The sequence below is a fragment of the Hydractinia symbiolongicarpus genome, chromosome 11, assembly GCF_029227915.1.
Source record: "Hydractinia symbiolongicarpus strain clone_291-10 chromosome 11, HSymV2.1, whole genome shotgun sequence".
NCBI classification, from domain to species: Eukaryota; Metazoa; Cnidaria; class Hydrozoa; order Anthoathecata; family Hydractiniidae; genus Hydractinia; species Hydractinia symbiolongicarpus.
Window position 1 is genome coordinate 14,078,073 of NC_079885.1, and position 14,517 is coordinate 14,092,589.

At 40.0% G+C, this 14,517-nt stretch overlaps 21 non-coding genes and 1 pseudogene across 21 annotated transcripts; all 22 read left to right on the top strand.

Annotated features, from left to right (window-relative positions):
- Positions 1-678: 678 nt before the first annotated feature.
- On the top strand, positions 679-797 carry LOC130618409 (5S ribosomal RNA; annotated as a pseudogene).
- A 450-nt stretch (positions 798-1,247) lies between these two features.
- Positions 1,248-1,366, top strand: LOC130615796 (5S ribosomal RNA). The gene has a single exon (XR_008976883.1). It is a non-coding gene; the product is annotated as a 5S ribosomal RNA (ribosomal RNA).
- A 449-nt stretch (positions 1,367-1,815) lies between these two features.
- LOC130616258 (5S ribosomal RNA) lies at positions 1,816-1,934 on the top strand. Its single transcript, XR_008977340.1, has one exon. It is a non-coding gene; the product is annotated as a 5S ribosomal RNA (ribosomal RNA).
- A 450-nt stretch (positions 1,935-2,384) lies between these two features.
- LOC130616471 (5S ribosomal RNA) lies at positions 2,385-2,503 on the top strand. The gene has a single exon (XR_008977553.1). It is a non-coding gene; the product is annotated as a 5S ribosomal RNA (ribosomal RNA).
- Positions 2,504-2,953: 450 nt separating this feature from the next.
- Positions 2,954-3,072, top strand: LOC130616472 (5S ribosomal RNA). Its single transcript, XR_008977554.1, has one exon. It is a non-coding gene; the product is annotated as a 5S ribosomal RNA (ribosomal RNA).
- Positions 3,073-3,521: 449 nt separating this feature from the next.
- On the top strand, positions 3,522-3,640 carry LOC130615797 (5S ribosomal RNA). Its single transcript, XR_008976884.1, has one exon. It is a non-coding gene; the product is annotated as a 5S ribosomal RNA (ribosomal RNA).
- A 449-nt stretch (positions 3,641-4,089) lies between these two features.
- LOC130616501 (5S ribosomal RNA) lies at positions 4,090-4,208 on the top strand. Its single transcript, XR_008977582.1, has one exon. It is a non-coding gene; the product is annotated as a 5S ribosomal RNA (ribosomal RNA).
- Positions 4,209-4,657: 449 nt separating this feature from the next.
- LOC130616991 (5S ribosomal RNA) lies at positions 4,658-4,776 on the top strand. The gene has a single exon (XR_008978070.1). It is a non-coding gene; the product is annotated as a 5S ribosomal RNA (ribosomal RNA).
- A 449-nt stretch (positions 4,777-5,225) lies between these two features.
- LOC130618348 (5S ribosomal RNA) lies at positions 5,226-5,344 on the top strand. Its single transcript, XR_008979422.1, has one exon. It is a non-coding gene; the product is annotated as a 5S ribosomal RNA (ribosomal RNA).
- A 450-nt stretch (positions 5,345-5,794) lies between these two features.
- On the top strand, positions 5,795-5,913 carry LOC130617432 (5S ribosomal RNA). The gene has a single exon (XR_008978510.1). It is a non-coding gene; the product is annotated as a 5S ribosomal RNA (ribosomal RNA).
- Positions 5,914-6,363: 450 nt separating this feature from the next.
- Positions 6,364-6,482, top strand: LOC130616770 (5S ribosomal RNA). Its single transcript, XR_008977850.1, has one exon. It is a non-coding gene; the product is annotated as a 5S ribosomal RNA (ribosomal RNA).
- A 450-nt stretch (positions 6,483-6,932) lies between these two features.
- On the top strand, positions 6,933-7,051 carry LOC130617902 (5S ribosomal RNA). Its single transcript, XR_008978978.1, has one exon. It is a non-coding gene; the product is annotated as a 5S ribosomal RNA (ribosomal RNA).
- A 450-nt stretch (positions 7,052-7,501) lies between these two features.
- Positions 7,502-7,620, top strand: LOC130616583 (5S ribosomal RNA). The gene has a single exon (XR_008977664.1). It is a non-coding gene; the product is annotated as a 5S ribosomal RNA (ribosomal RNA).
- A 450-nt stretch (positions 7,621-8,070) lies between these two features.
- Positions 8,071-8,189, top strand: LOC130617433 (5S ribosomal RNA). The gene has a single exon (XR_008978511.1). It is a non-coding gene; the product is annotated as a 5S ribosomal RNA (ribosomal RNA).
- Positions 8,190-8,639: 450 nt separating this feature from the next.
- LOC130616771 (5S ribosomal RNA) lies at positions 8,640-8,758 on the top strand. The gene has a single exon (XR_008977851.1). It is a non-coding gene; the product is annotated as a 5S ribosomal RNA (ribosomal RNA).
- Positions 8,759-9,208: 450 nt separating this feature from the next.
- On the top strand, positions 9,209-9,327 carry LOC130615430 (5S ribosomal RNA). Its single transcript, XR_008976519.1, has one exon. It is a non-coding gene; the product is annotated as a 5S ribosomal RNA (ribosomal RNA).
- Positions 9,328-10,290: 963 nt separating this feature from the next.
- LOC130618185 (5S ribosomal RNA) lies at positions 10,291-10,409 on the top strand. The gene has a single exon (XR_008979260.1). It is a non-coding gene; the product is annotated as a 5S ribosomal RNA (ribosomal RNA).
- A 450-nt stretch (positions 10,410-10,859) lies between these two features.
- LOC130616773 (5S ribosomal RNA) lies at positions 10,860-10,978 on the top strand. Its single transcript, XR_008977853.1, has one exon. It is a non-coding gene; the product is annotated as a 5S ribosomal RNA (ribosomal RNA).
- Positions 10,979-11,428: 450 nt separating this feature from the next.
- Positions 11,429-11,547, top strand: LOC130616201 (5S ribosomal RNA). The gene has a single exon (XR_008977284.1). It is a non-coding gene; the product is annotated as a 5S ribosomal RNA (ribosomal RNA).
- Positions 11,548-11,997: 450 nt separating this feature from the next.
- LOC130616208 (5S ribosomal RNA) lies at positions 11,998-12,116 on the top strand. The gene has a single exon (XR_008977292.1). It is a non-coding gene; the product is annotated as a 5S ribosomal RNA (ribosomal RNA).
- A 963-nt stretch (positions 12,117-13,079) lies between these two features.
- On the top strand, positions 13,080-13,198 carry LOC130615432 (5S ribosomal RNA). The gene has a single exon (XR_008976521.1). It is a non-coding gene; the product is annotated as a 5S ribosomal RNA (ribosomal RNA).
- A 964-nt stretch (positions 13,199-14,162) lies between these two features.
- LOC130617434 (5S ribosomal RNA) lies at positions 14,163-14,281 on the top strand. Its single transcript, XR_008978512.1, has one exon. It is a non-coding gene; the product is annotated as a 5S ribosomal RNA (ribosomal RNA).
- Positions 14,282-14,517: the final 236 nt, after the last annotated feature.

Below are 14,517 nucleotides of genomic sequence, written 5' to 3' on the forward strand. Positions count from 1 at the left end.
TTAAAGCGCATTATTGTCGTAAAGAATCGATAGCGCTTAAAAAGAGCTTTCAAATGCACATAAACACGACCTATTTCCGATCACCCAGTCAAGAAATATGATCTTTAAAGTTTGAACCATTTTCGATGTAATGTGCTAATAGATCGTAGATATCCGCCCGTATGTTTGTCTACAACCATACCACGATGAACACACCTGTTCTCGTCTGGGAACTCCCGGTGTCGTAGGCTATTGACTTTTCACGTTACATTATTTATCATTACGACTGTGACATATCTTTTTTACGCAATAGCCGCTGAGTAAATCAAGTAAGGGACGTGATTAGAAGTTTCTTTCCATTCAAAACGGCTACAATCTTGCTGCAATAAATGCGCCACGTCGCAAATGAATGGATTACGAGCGATAGACAAAGAAAATGGCGATGTAGTTACTTTGCTAATTAACTTTGCCATATGAAAATTAAGTCTGCAAGTACCCTATATTGCCTTCGTTGGAACTTTTACCGGAAATCTTAAAGCGCATTATTGTTGTAAAGAATCGATAGCGCTTAAAAAGAGCTTTCAAATGCACATAAACACGACCTATTTCCGATCACCCTGTCAAGAAATATGATCTTTATAGTTTGAACCATTTTCGATGTAATGTGCTAATAGATCGTAGATATCTGCCCGTATGTTTGTCTACGACCATACCACGATGAAGAAACCTGTTCTCGTCCGATCACGGAAGTTAAGCATCGTCGGGCCGGGATAGTACTTTGATGGGGGACCGCCTGGGTTCTCCCGGTGTCGTAGGCTATTGACTTTTTCACGTTACATTATTTATCATTACGACTGTGACGTATCTTTTTTACGCAATAGCCGCTGAGTAAATCAAGTAAGGGACTTGATTAGAAGTTTCTTTCCCTTCAAAACGGCTACGATCTGGCTGCAATAAATGCGCCACGTCTCAAATGAATGGATTACGAGCGTCAGACAAAGAAAATGGCGATGTAGTTAATTTGCTAAATAACTTTGTCATATGAAAATTAAATCTGAAAGTACCCTAGATTGCCTTCGTTGGAACTTTTTACCGGAAATCTTAAAGCGCATTGTTGTCGTAATTACTGGATAGCGCTTGAAATGAGCTTTCAAATGCACATAAACACGACCTATTTCGGATGATCCAGTCAAGAAATATGACCTTTAAAGTTTAAACCATTTTCGATGTAATGTGCTAATAAATCGTAGATATCTGCCCGTTTGTTTGTCTACGACCATACCACGATGACCACACCTGTTCTCGTCCGATCACGGAAGTTAAGCATCGTCGGGCCGGGATAGTACTTGGATGGGGGACCGCCTGGGAACTCCCGGTGTCGTAGGCTATTGACTTTTCACGTTACATTATTTATCATTACGACTGTGACATATCTTTTTTACGCAATAGCCGCTGAGTAAATCAAGTAAGGGACGTGATTAGAAGTTTCTTTCCATTCAAAACGGCTACAATCTTGCTGCAATAAATGCGCCACGTCGCAAATGAATGGATTACGAGCGTCAGACAAAGAAAATGGCGATGTAGTTACTTTGCTAATTAACTTTGTCATATGAAAATTAAGTCTGCAAGTACCCTAGATTGCCTTCGTTGGAACTTTTTACCGGAAATCTTAAAGCGCATTATTGTCGTAAAGAATCGATAGCGCTTAAAAAGAGCTTTCAAATGCACATAAACACGACCTATTTCGGATCACCCAGTCAAGAAATATGATCTTTAAAGTTTGAACCATTTTCGATGTAATGTGCTAATAGATCGTAGATATCTGCCCGTATGTTTGTCTACGACCATACCACGATGAACACACCTGTTCTCGTCCGATCACGGAAGTTAAGCATCGTCGGGCCGGGATAGTACTTGGATGGGGGACCGCCTGGGAACTCCCGGTGTCGTAGGGTATTGACTTTTTCACGTTACATTATTTATCATTACGACTGTGACGTATCTTTTTTACGCAATAGCCGCTGAGTAAATCAAGTAAGGGACTTGATTAGAATTTTCTTTCCCTTCAAAACGGCTACGATCTGGCTGCAATAAATGCGCCACGTCTCAAATGAATGGATTACGAGCGTCAGACAAAGAAAATGGCGATGTAGTTACTTTGCTAATTAACTTTGCCATATGAAAATTAAGTCTGCAAGTACCCTAAATTGCCTTCGTTGGAACTTTTTACCGGAAATCTTAAAGCGCATTATTGTCGTAAAGAATCGATAGCGCTTGAAAAGAGCTTTCAAATGCACATAAACACCACCTATTTCGGATAATCCAGTCAAGAAATATGACCTTTAAAGTTTAAACCATTTTCGATGTAATGTGCTAATAAATCGTAGATATCTGCCCGTTTGTTTGTCTACGACCATACCACGATGAACACACCTGTTCTCGTCCGATCCCGGAAGTTAAGCATCGTCGGGCCGGGATAGTACTTGGATGGGGGACCGCCTGGGAACTCCCGGTGTCGTAGGCTATTGACTTTTTCACGTTACATTATTTATCATTACGACTGTGACGTATCTTTTTTACGCAATAGCCGCTGAGTAAATCAAGTAAGGGACTTGATTAGAAGTTTCTTTCCCTTCAAAACGGCTACGATCTGGCTGCAATAAATGCGCCACGTCTCAAATGAATGGATTAAGAGCGTCAGACAAAGAAAATGGCGATGTAGTTAATTTGCTAAATAACTTTGTCATATGAAAATTAAATCTGAAAGTACCCTAGATTGCCTTCGTTGGAACTTTTTACCGGAAATCTTAAGGCGCATTGTTGTCGTAATTACTGGATAGCGCTTGAAATGAGCTTTCAAATGCACATAAACACGACCTATTTCGGATGATCCAGTCAAGAAATATGACCTTTAAAGTTTAAACCATTTTCGATGTAATGTGCTAATAAATCGTAGATATCTGCCCGTTTGTTTGTCTACGACCATACCACGATGAACACACCTGTTCTCGTCCGATCCCGGAAGTTAAGCATCGTCGGGCCGGGATAGTACTTGGATGGGGGACCGCCTGGGAACTCCCGGTGTCGTAGGCTATTGACCTTTCACGTTACATTATTTATCATTACGACTGTGACGTATCTTTTTTACGCAATAGCCGCTGAGTAAATCAAGTAAGGGACTTGATTAGAAGTTTCTTTCCCTTCAAAACGGCTACGATCTGGCTGCAATAAATGCGCCACGTCTCAAATGAATGGATTACGAGCGTCAGACAAAGAAAATGGCGATGTAGTTAATTTGCTAAATAACTTTGTCATATGAAAATTAAATCTGAAAGTACCCTAGATTGCCTTCGTTGGAACTTTTTACCGGAAATCTTAAAGCGCATTGTTGTCGTAATTACTGGATAGCGCTTGAAATGAGCTTTCAAATGCACATAAACACGACCTATTTCGGATGATCCAGTCAAGAAATATGACCTTTAAAGTTTAAACCATTTTCGATGTAATGTGCTAATAAATCGTAGATATCTGCCCGTTTGTTTGTCTACGACCATACCACGATGACCACACCTGTTCTCGTCCGATCACGGAAGTTAAGCATCGTCGGGCCGGGATAGTACTTGGATGGGGGACCGCCTGGGAACTCCCGGTGTCGTAGGCTATTGACCTTTCACGTTACATTATTTATCATTACGACTGTGACGTATCTTTTTTACGCAATAGCCGCTGAGTAAATCAAGTAAGGGACTTGATTAGAAGTTTCTTTCCCTTCAAAACGGCTACGATCTGGCTGCAATAACTGCGCCACGTCTCAAATGAATGGATTACGAGCGTCAGACAAAGAAAATGGCGATGTAGTTAATTTGCTAAATAACTTTGTCATATGAAAATTAAGTCTGAAAGTACCCTAGATTGCCTTCGTTGGAACTTTTTACCGGAAATCTTAAAGCGCATTGTTGTCGTAATTACTGGATAGCGCTTGAAATGAGCTTTCAAATGCACATAAACACGACCTATTTCGGATAATCCAATCAAGAAATATGACCTTTAAAGTTTAAACCATTTTCGATGTAATGTGCTAATAAATCGTAGATATCTGCCCGTTTGTTTGTCTACGACCATACCACGATGACCACACCTGTTCTCGTCCGATCACAGAAGTTAAGCATCGTCGGGCCCGGATAGTACTTGGATGGGGGACCGCCTGGAAACTCCCGGTGTCGTAGGCTATTGACTTTTCACGGTACATTATTTATCATTACGACTGTGACATGTCTTTTTTACGCAATAGCCGCTGAGTAAATCAAGTAAGGGACGTGATTAGAAGTTTCTTTCCATTCAAAACGGCTACAATCTTGCTGCAATAAATGCGCCACGTCGCAAATGAATGGATTACGAGCGTCAGACAAAGAAAATGGCGATGTAGTTACTTTGCTAATTAACTTTGTCATATGAAAATTAAGTCTGCAAGTACCCTAGATTGCCTTCGTTGGAACTTTTTACCGGAAATCTTAAAGCGCATTATTGTCGTAAAGAATCGATAGCGCTTAAAAAGAGCTTTCAAATGCACATAAACACGACCTATTTCCGATCACCCAGTCAAGAAATATGATCTTTAAAGTTTGAACCATTTTCGATATAATGTGCTAATAGATCGTAGATATCTGCCCGTATGTTTGTCTACGACCATACCACGATGAACACACCTGTTCTCGTCCGATCACGGAAGTTAAGCATCGTCGGGCCGCGATAGTACTTGGATGGGGGACCGCCTGGGAACTCCCGGTGTCGTAGGCTATTGACCTTTCACGTTACATTATTTATCATTACGACTGTGACATATCTTTTTTACGCAATAGCCGCTGAGTAAATCAAGTAAGGGACGTGATTAGAAGTTTCTTTCCATTCAAAACGGCTACAATCTTGCTGCAATAAATGCGCCACGTCGCAAATGAATGGATTACGAGCGTCAGACAAAGAAAATGGCGATGTAGTTAATTTGCTAAATAACTTTGTCATATGAAAATTAAATCTGAAAGTACCCTAGATTGCCTTCGTTGGAACTTTTTACCGGAAATCTTAAAGCGCATTGTTGTCGTAATTACTGGATAGCGCTTGAAATGAGCTTTCAAATGCACATAAACACGACCTATTTCGGATGATCCAGTCAAGAAATATGACCTTTAAAGTTTAAACCATTTTCGATGTAATGTGCTAATAAATCGTAGATATCTGCCCGTTTGTTTGTCTACGACCATACCACGAAGACCACACCTGTTCTCGTCCGATCACGGAAGTTAAGCATCGTCGGGCCGGGATAATACTTGGATGGGGGACCGCCTGGGATCTCCCGGTGTCGTAGGCTATTGACTTTTTCACGTTACATTATTTATCATTACGACTGTGACGTATCTTTTTTACGCAATAGCCGCTGAGTAAATCAAGTAAAGGACATGATTAGAAGTTTCTTTCCCTTAAAAAGGGCTAAAATCGTGCTGCAATAAATGCGCCACGTCGCAAATGAATGGATTACGAGCGTCAGACAAAGAAAATGGCGATGTAGTTAATTTGCTAAATAACTTTGTCATATGAAAATTAAATCTGAAAGTACCCTAGATTGCCTTCGTTGAAACTTTTTACCGGAAATCTTAAAGGGCATTGTTGTCGTAATTACTGGATAGCGCTTGAAATGAGCTTTCAAATGCACATAAACACGACCTATTTCGGATGATCCAGTCAAGAAATATGACCTTTAAAGTTTAAACCATTTTCGATGTAATGTGCTAATAAATCGTAGATATCTGCCCGTTTGTTTGTCTACGACCATACCACGATGAACACACCTGTTCTCGTCCGATCACGGAAGTTAAGAATCATCGGGCCGGGATAGTACTTGGATGGGGGACCGCCTGGGAACTCCCGGTGTCGTAGGCTATTGACTTTTTCACGTTACATTATTTATCATTACGACTGTGACGTATCTTTTTTACGCAATAGCCGCTGAGTAAATCAAGTAAGAGACATGATTAGAAGTTGCTTTCCCTTAAAAAGAGCTACAATCTTGCTGCAATAAATGGACCACGTCGCAAATGAATGGATTAAGAGCGTCAGACAAAGAAAATGGCGATGTAGTTACTTTGCTAATTAACTTTGTCATATGAAAATTAAGTCTGAAAGTACCCCAGCTTGCCTTCGTTGGAACTTTTTACCGGAAATCTTAAAACGCATGGTTGTCGTAAATAATGGATAGCGCTTGAAAAGAGCTTTCAAATGCACATAAACACGACCTATTTCGAATAATCCAATCAAGAAATATGACCTTTAAAGTTTAAACCATTTTCGATGTAATGTGCTAATAAATTGTAGATATCTGCCCGTTTGTTTGTCTACGACCATACCACGATGAACACACCTGTTCTCGTTCGATCCCGGAAGTTAAGCATCGTCGGGCCGGGATAGTACTTGGATGGGGGACCGCCTGGGAACTCCCGGTGTCGTAGGCTATTAACTTTTTCACGTTACATTATTTATCATTACGACTGTGACGTATCTTTTTTACGCAATAGCCGCTGAGTAAATCAAGTAAGAGACATGATTAGAAGTTGCTTTCCCTTAAAAAGAGCTACAATCTTGCTGCAATAAATGGACCACGTCGCAAATGAATGGATTAAGAGCGTCAGACAAAGAAAGTGGCGATGTAGTTAATTTGCTAAATAACTTTGTCATATGAAAATTAAATCTGAAAGTACCCTAGATTGCCTTCGTTGGAACTTTTTACCGGAAATCTTAAAGCGCATTGTTGTCGTAATTACTGGATAGCGCTTGAAATGAGCTTTCAAATGCACATAAACACGACCTATTTCGGATGATCCAGTCAAGAAATATGACCTTTAAAGTTTAAACCATTTTCGATGTAATGTGCTAATAAATCGTAGATATCTGCCGGTTTGTTTGTCTACGACCATACCACGAAGACCACACCTGTTCTCGTCCGATCACGGAAGTTAAGCATCGTCGGGCCGGGATAGTACTTGGATGGGGGACCGCCTGGGATCTCCCGGTGTCGTAGGCTATTGACTTTTTCACGTTACATTATTTATCATTACGACTGTGACGTATCTTTTTTACGCAATAGCCGCAGAGTAAATCAAGTAAAGGACATGATTAGAAGTTTCTTTCCCTTAAAAAGGGCTAAAATCGTGCTGCAATAAATGCGCCACGTCGCAAATGAATGGATTACGAGCGTCAGACAAAGAAAATGGCGATGTACTTACTTTGCTAACTAACTTTGTCATATGAAAATTAAGTCTGAAAGTACCCTAGATTGCCTTCGTTGGAACTTTTTACCGGAAATCTTAAAGCGCATTGTTGTCGTAATTACTGGATAGCGCTTGAAATGAGCTTTCAAATGCACATAAACACGACCTATTTCGGATGATCCAGTCAAGAAATATGACCTTTAAAATTTAAACCATTTTCGATGTAATGTGCTAATAAATCGTAGATATCTGCCCGTTTGTTTGTCTACGACCATACCACGATGAACACACCTGTTCTCGTCCGATCACGAAAGTTAAGCATCGTCGGGCCGGGATAGTACTTGGATGGGGAACCGCCTGGGAACTCCCGGTGTCGTAGGCTATTGACTTTTTCACGTTACATTATTTATCATTACGACTGTGACGTATCATTTTTACGCAATAGCCGCTGAGTAAATCAAGTAAGGGACTTGATTAGAAGTTTCTTTCCAATCAAAACGGCTACGATCTGGCTGCAATAAATGCGCCACGTCTCAAATGAATGGATTACGAGCGTCAGACAAAGAAAATGGCGATGTAGTTAATTTGCTAAATAACTTTGTCATATGAAAATTAAATCTGAAAGTACCCTAGATTGCCTTCGTTGAAACTTTTTACCGGAAATCTTAAAGGGCATTGTTGTCGTAATTACTGGATAGCGCTTGAAATGAGCTTTCAAATGCACATAAACACGACCTATTTCGGATGATCCAGTCAAGAAATATGACCTTTAAAGTTTAAACCATTTTCGATGTAATGTGCTAATAAATCGTAGATATCTGCCCGTTTGTTTGTCTACGACCATACCACGATGAACACACCTGTTCTCGTCCGATCACGGAAGTTAAGAATCATCGGGCCGGGATAGTACTTGGATGGGGGACCGCCTGGGAACTCCCGGTGTCGTAGGCTATTGACTTTTTCACGTTACATTATTTATCATTACGACTGTGACATATCTTTTTTACGCAATAGCCGCTGAGTAAATCAAGTAAGAGACATGATTAGAAGTTGCTTTCCCTTAAAAAGAGCTACAATCTTGCTGCAATAAATGGACCACGTCGCAAATGAATGGATTAAGAGCGTCAGACAAAGAAAATGGCGATGTAGTTACTTTGCTAATTAACTTTGTCATATGAAAATTAAGTCTGAAAGTACCCCAGCTTGCCTTCGTTGGAACTTTTTACCGGAAATCTTAAAACGCATGGTTGTCGTAAATAATGGATAGCGCTTGAAAAGAGCTTTCAAATGCACATAAACACGACCTATTTCGAATAATCCAATCAAGAAATATGACCTTTAAAGTTTAAACCATTTTCGATGTAATGTGCTAATAAATTGTAGATATCTGCCCGTTTGTTTGTCTACGACCATACCACGATGAACACACCTGTTCTCGTTCGATCCCGGAAGTTAAGCATCGTCGGGCCGGGATAGTACTTGGATGGGGGACCGCCTGGGAACTCCCGGTGTCGTAGGCTATTAACTTTTTCACGTTACATTATTTATCATTACGACTGTGACGTCTCTTTTTTACGCAATAGCCGCTGAGTAAATCAAGTAAGGGACTTGATTAGAAGTTTCTTTCCCTTCAAAACGGCTACGATCTGGCTGCAATAAATGCGCCACGTCTCAAATGAATGGATTACGAGCGTCAGACAAAGAAAATGGCGATGTAGTTAATTTGCTAAATAACTTTGTCATATGAAAATTAAATCTGAAAGTACCCTAGATTGCCTTCGTTGGAACTTTTTACCGGAAATCTTAAAGCGCATTGTTGTCGTAATTACTGGATAGCGCTTGAAATGAGCTTTCAAATGCACATAAACACGACCTATTTCGGATGATCCAGTCCAGAAATATGACCTTTAAAGTTTAAACCATTTTCGATGTAATGTGCTAATAAATCGTAGATATCTGCCCGTTTGTTTGTCTACGACCATACCACGATGAACACACCTGTTCTCGTTCGATCACGGAAGTTAAGCATCGTCGGGCCGGGATAGTACTTGGATGGGGGACCGCCTGGGAACTCCCGGTGTCGTAGGCTATTAACTTTTTCACGTTACATTATTTATCATTACGACTGTGACGTATCTTTTTTACGCAATAGCCGCTGAGTAAATCAAGTAAGGGACGTGATTAGAAGTTTCTTTCCATTAAAAACGGCTACAATCTTGCTGCAATAAATGCGCCACGTCGCAAATGAATGGATTACGAGCGTCAGACAAAGAAAATGGCGATGTAGTTACTTTGCTAATTAACTTTGTCATATGAAAATTAATTCTGCAAGTACCCTAGATTGCCTTCGTTGGAACTTTTTACCGGAAATCTTAAAGCGCATTATTGTCGTAAAGAATCGATAGCGCTTAAAAGAGCTTTCAAATGCACATAAACACGACCTATTTCCGATCACCCAGTCAAGAAATATGATCTTTAAAGTTTGAACCATTTTCGATGTAATGTGCTAATAGATCGTAGATATATGCCCGTATGTTTGTCTACAACCATACCACGATGAACACACCTGTTCTCGTCTGGGAACTCCCGGTGTCGTAGGCTATTGACTTTTTCACGTTACATTATTTATCATTACGATTGTGACGTATCTTTTTTACGCAATAGCCGCTGAGTAAATCAAGTAAGGGACTTGATTAGAAGTTTTTTTTCCTTCAAAAACGGCTACGATCTGGCTGCAATAAATGCGCCACGTCTCAAATGAATGGATTACGAGCGTCAGACAAAGAAAATGGCGATGTAGTTAATTTGCTAAATAACTTTGTCATATGAAAATTAAATCTGAAAGTACCCTAGATTGCCTTCGTTGGAACTTTTTACCGGAAATCTTAAAGCGCATTGTTGTCGTAATTACTGGATAGCGCTTGAAAAGAGCTTTCAAATGCACATAAACACGACCTATTTCGGATAATCCAATCAAGAAATATGACCTTTAAAGTTTAAACCATTTTCGATGTAATGTGCTAATAAATTGTAGATATCTGCCCGTTTGTTTGTCTACGACCATACCACGATGAACACACCTGCTCTCGTCCGATCACGGAAGTTAAGAATCATCGGGCCGGGATAGTACTTGGATGGGGGACCGCCTGGGAACTCCCGGTGTCGTAGGCTATTGACTTTTTCACGTTACATTATTTATCATTACGACTGTGACGTATCTTTTTTACGCAATAGCCGCTGAGTAAATCAAGTAAGAGACATGATTAGAAGTTGCTTTCCCTTAAAAAGAGCTACAATCTTGCTGCAATAAATGGACCACGTCGCAAATGAATGGATTAAGAGCGTCAGACAAAGAAAATGGCAATGTAGTTACTTTGCTAATTAACTTTGTCATATGAAAATTAAGTCTGAAAGTACCCCAGCTTGCCTTCGTTGGAACTTTTTACCGGAAATCTTAAAACGCATGGTTGTCGTAAATAATGGATAGCGCTTGAAAAGAGCTTTCAAATGCACATAAACACGACCTATTTCGGATAATCCAATCAAGAAATATGACCTTTAAAGTTTAAACCATTTTCGATGTAATGTGCTAATAAATTGTAGATATCTGCCCGTTTGTTTGTCTACGACCATACCACGATGAACACACCTGTTCTCGTTCGATCCCGGAAGTTAAGCATCGTCGGGCCGGGATAGTACTTGGATGGGGGACCGCCTGGGAACTCCCGGTGTCGTAGGCTATTAACTTTTTCACGTTACATTATTTATCATTACGACTGTGACGTATCTTTTTTACGCAATAGCCGCTGAGTAAATCAAGTAAGGGACTTGATTAGAAGTTTCTTTCCCTTCAAAAGAGCTACAATCTTGCTGCAATAAATGGACCACGTCGCAAATGAATGGATTAAGAGCGTCAGACAAAGAAAATGGCGATGTAGTTAATTTGCTAAATAACTTTGTCATATGAAAATTAAATCTGAAAGTACCCTAGATTGCCTTCGTTGGAACTTTTTACCGGAAATCTTAAAGCGCATTGTTGTCGTAATTACTGGATAGCGCTTGAAATGAGCTTTCAAATGCACATAAACACGACCTATTTCGGATGATCCAGTCAAGAAATATGACCTTTAAAGTTTAAACCATTTTCGATGTAATGTGCTAATAAATCGTAGATATCTGCCCGTTTGTTTGTCTACGACCATACCACGATGAACACACCTGTTCTCGTTCGATCCCAGAAGTTAAGCATCGTCGGGCCGGGATAGTACTTGGATGGGGGACCCCCTGGGAACTCCCGGTGTCGTAGGCTATTAACTTTTTCACGTTACATTATTTATCATTACGACTGTGACGTCTCTTTTTTACGCAATAGCCGCTGAGTAAATCAAGTAAGGGACTTGATTAGAAGTTTCTTTCCCTTCAAAACGGCTACGATCTGGCTGCAATAAATGCGCCACGTCTCAAATGAATGGATTACGAGCGTCAGACAAAGAAAATGGCGATGTAGTTAATTTGCTAAATAACTTTGTCATATGAAAATTAAATCTGAAAGTACCCTAGATTGCCTTCGTTGGAACTTTTTACCGGAAATCTTAAAGCGCATTGTTGTCGTAATTACTGGATAGTGCTTGAAATGAGCTTTCAAATGCACATAAACACGACCTATTTCGGATGATCCAGTCAAGAAATATGACCTTTAAAGTTTAAACCATTTTCGATGTAATGTGCTAATAAATCGTAGATATCTGCCCGTTTGTTTGTCTACGACCATACCACGATGAACACACCTGTTCTCGTTCGATCACGGAAGTTAAGCATCGTCGGGCCGGGATAGTACTTGGATGGGGGACCGCCTGGGAACTCCCGGTATCGTAGGCTATTAACTTTTTCACGTTACATTATTTATCATTACGACTGTGACGTATCTTTTTTACGCAATAGCCGCTGAGTAAATCAAGTAAGGGACGTGATTAGAAGTTTCTTTCCATTCAAAACGGCTACAATCTTGCTGCAATAAATGCGCCACGTCGCAAATGAATGGATTACGAGCGTCAGACAAAGAAAATGGCGATGTAGTTACTTTGCTAATTAACTTTGTCATATGAAAATTAATTCTGCAAGTACCCTAGATTGCCTTCGTTGGAACTTTTTACCGGAAATCTTAAAGCGCATTATTGTCGTAAAGAATCGATAGCGCTTAAAAAGAGCTTTCAAATGCACATAAACACGACCTATTTCCGATCACCCAGTCAAGAAATATGATCTTTAAAGTTCGAACCATTTTCGATGTAATGTGCTAATAGATCGTAGATATATGCCCGTATGTTTGTCTACAACCATACCACGATGAACACACCTGTTCTCGTCTGGGAACTCCCGGTGTCGTAGGCTATTGACTTTTTCACGTTACATTATTTATCATTACGATTGTGACGTATCTTTTTTACGCAATAGCCGCTGAGTAAATCAAGTAAGGGACGTGATTAGAAGTTTCTTTCCATTCAAAACGGCTACAATCTTGCTGCAATAAATGCGCCACGTCTCAAATGAATGGATTACGAGCGTCAGACAAAGAAAATGGCGATGTAGTTAATTTGCTAAATAACTTTGTCATATGAAAATTAAATCTGAAAGTACCCTAGATTGCCTTCGTTGGAACTTTTTACCGGAAATCTTAAAGCGCATTGTTGTCGTAATTACTGGATAGTGCTTGAAATGAGCTTTCAAATGCACATAAACACGACCTATTTCGGATGATCCAGTCAAGAAATATGACCTTTAAAGTTTAAACCATTTTCGATGTAATGTGCTAATAAATCGTAGATATCTGCCCGTTTGTTTGTCTACGACCATACCACGATGAACACACCTGTTCTCGTTCGATCACGGAAGTTAAGCATCGTCGGGCCGGGATAGTACTTGGATGGGGGACCGCCTGGGAACTCCCGGTGTCGTAGGCTATTAACTTTTTCACGTTACATTATTTATCATTACGACTGTGACGTATCTTTTTTACGCAATAGCCGCTGAGTAAATCAAGTAAGGGACGTGATTAGAAGTTTCTTTCCATTCAAAACGGCTACAATCTTGCTGCAATAAATGCGCCACGTCGCAAATGAATGGATTACGAGCGTCAGACAAAGAAAATGGCGATGTAGTTACTTTGCTAATTAACTTTGTCATATGAAAATTAATTCTGCAAGTACCCTAGATTGCCTTCGTTGGAACTTTTTACCGGAAATCTTAAAGCGCATTATTGTCGTAAAGAATCGATAGCGCTTAAAAAGAGCTTTCAAATGCACATAAACACGACCTATTTCCGATCACCCAGTCAAGAAATATGATCTTTAAAGTTCGAACCATTTTCGATGTAATGTGCTAATAGATCGTAGATATATGCCCGTATGTTTGTCTACAACCATACCACGATGAACACACCTGTTCTCGTCTGGGAACTCCCGGTGTCGTAGGCTATTGACTTTTTCACGTTACATTATTTATCATTACGATTGTGACGTATCTTTTTTACGCAATAGCCGCTGAGTAAATCAAGTAAGGGACTTGATTAGAAGTTTTTTTTCCTTCAAAAACGGCTACGATCTGGCTGCAATAAATGCGCCACGTCTCAAATGAATGGATTACGAGCGTCAGACAAAGAAAATGGCGATGTAGTTAATTTGCTAAATAACTTTGTCATATGAAAATTAAATCTGAAAGTACCCTAGATTGCCTTCGTTGAAACTTTTTACCAGAAATCTTAAAGGGCATTGTTGTCGTAATTACTGGATAGCGCTTGAAATGAGCTTTCAAATGCACATAAACACGACCTATTTCGGATGATCCAGTCAAGAAATATGACCTTTAAAGTTTAAACCATTTTCGATGTAATGTGCTAATAAATCGTAGATATCTGCCCGTTTGTTTGTCTACGACCATACCACGATGAACACACCTGTTCTCGTCCGATCACGGAAGTTAAGAATCATCGGGCCGGGATAGTACTTGGATGGGGGACCGCCTGGGAACTCCCGGTGTCGTAGGCTATTGACTTTTTCACGTTACATTATTTATCATTACGACTGTGACGTATCTTTTTTACGCAATAGCCGCTGAGTAAATCAAGTAAGAGACATGATTAGAAGTTGCTTTCTCTTAAAAAGAGCTACAATCTTGCTGCAATAAATGGACCACGTCGCAAATGAATGGATTAAGAGCGTCAGACAAAGAAAATGGCGATGTAGTTACTTTGCTAATTAACTTTGTCATATGAAAATTAAGT